We start from the raw sequence: 681 nt of genomic DNA, 5'->3' as shown, positions 1-681 counted from the left end.
GCATCTTATGTGATTGGTTGTGAGGCATTATTCAGACTCTGGCTATTTAGGGATGATTACTACAGGGGTTACTTTGGCTTCCTGGACCGATTGCTACAGACAGTAGTTTGACCTCTTGGATTGATTATTGCTAATAGTGCATTGGTTTTCTGGACAGGCTGCTGCAGATTCAGAGTCAGAGTTCTACTTTTCTATATGGTCTGGCCATTGTCCATTTGTATATTCAGTCTCTAGAATGAACAAAGTAGAAAGATATCTGCTTCACAGGAATTCAAAATCAGGTTCAGGTACCTCAGGGACTGGAGCTTACAGATACCATACCTACAGAAAGTTACAAAGAAGCCCTCATATGAACTTCCAGGTTTATTGGTTGGTTGGTTGGTTTCTAAGAGAATACTGGAGTAATTCATAAAAGGACAATAGCTGATAGTCTGCAGGTACTGAGAAGGAAGCAAAGACTCTTAACTTGGGGAAGATCACTATGAAGGGTGAGCATACAACAATTTGATATATGTTAACCCCATGATTTTCCTCAGGACCAGCTGGAGAAAACTGAACTGGTGACAAAACAATTGTGGGAGTTGTAGCTCAGAATAAGGAGCCCTCAAATACCTGATTTACCAAGTTATGGTCCACCTGAAAAGAGGTATCGATGGCTATGATCAGTGTTTGGTTTATGTT

Source organism: Bos indicus x Bos taurus, unplaced genomic scaffold (genome assembly GCF_003369695.1).
Source record: "Bos indicus x Bos taurus breed Angus x Brahman F1 hybrid unplaced genomic scaffold, Bos_hybrid_MaternalHap_v2.0 tig00000871_arrow_arrow_obj, whole genome shotgun sequence".
Lineage (NCBI taxonomy): Eukaryota > Metazoa > Chordata > Mammalia > Artiodactyla > Bovidae > Bos > Bos indicus x Bos taurus.
This window is presented reverse-complemented; position numbering follows the sequence as displayed.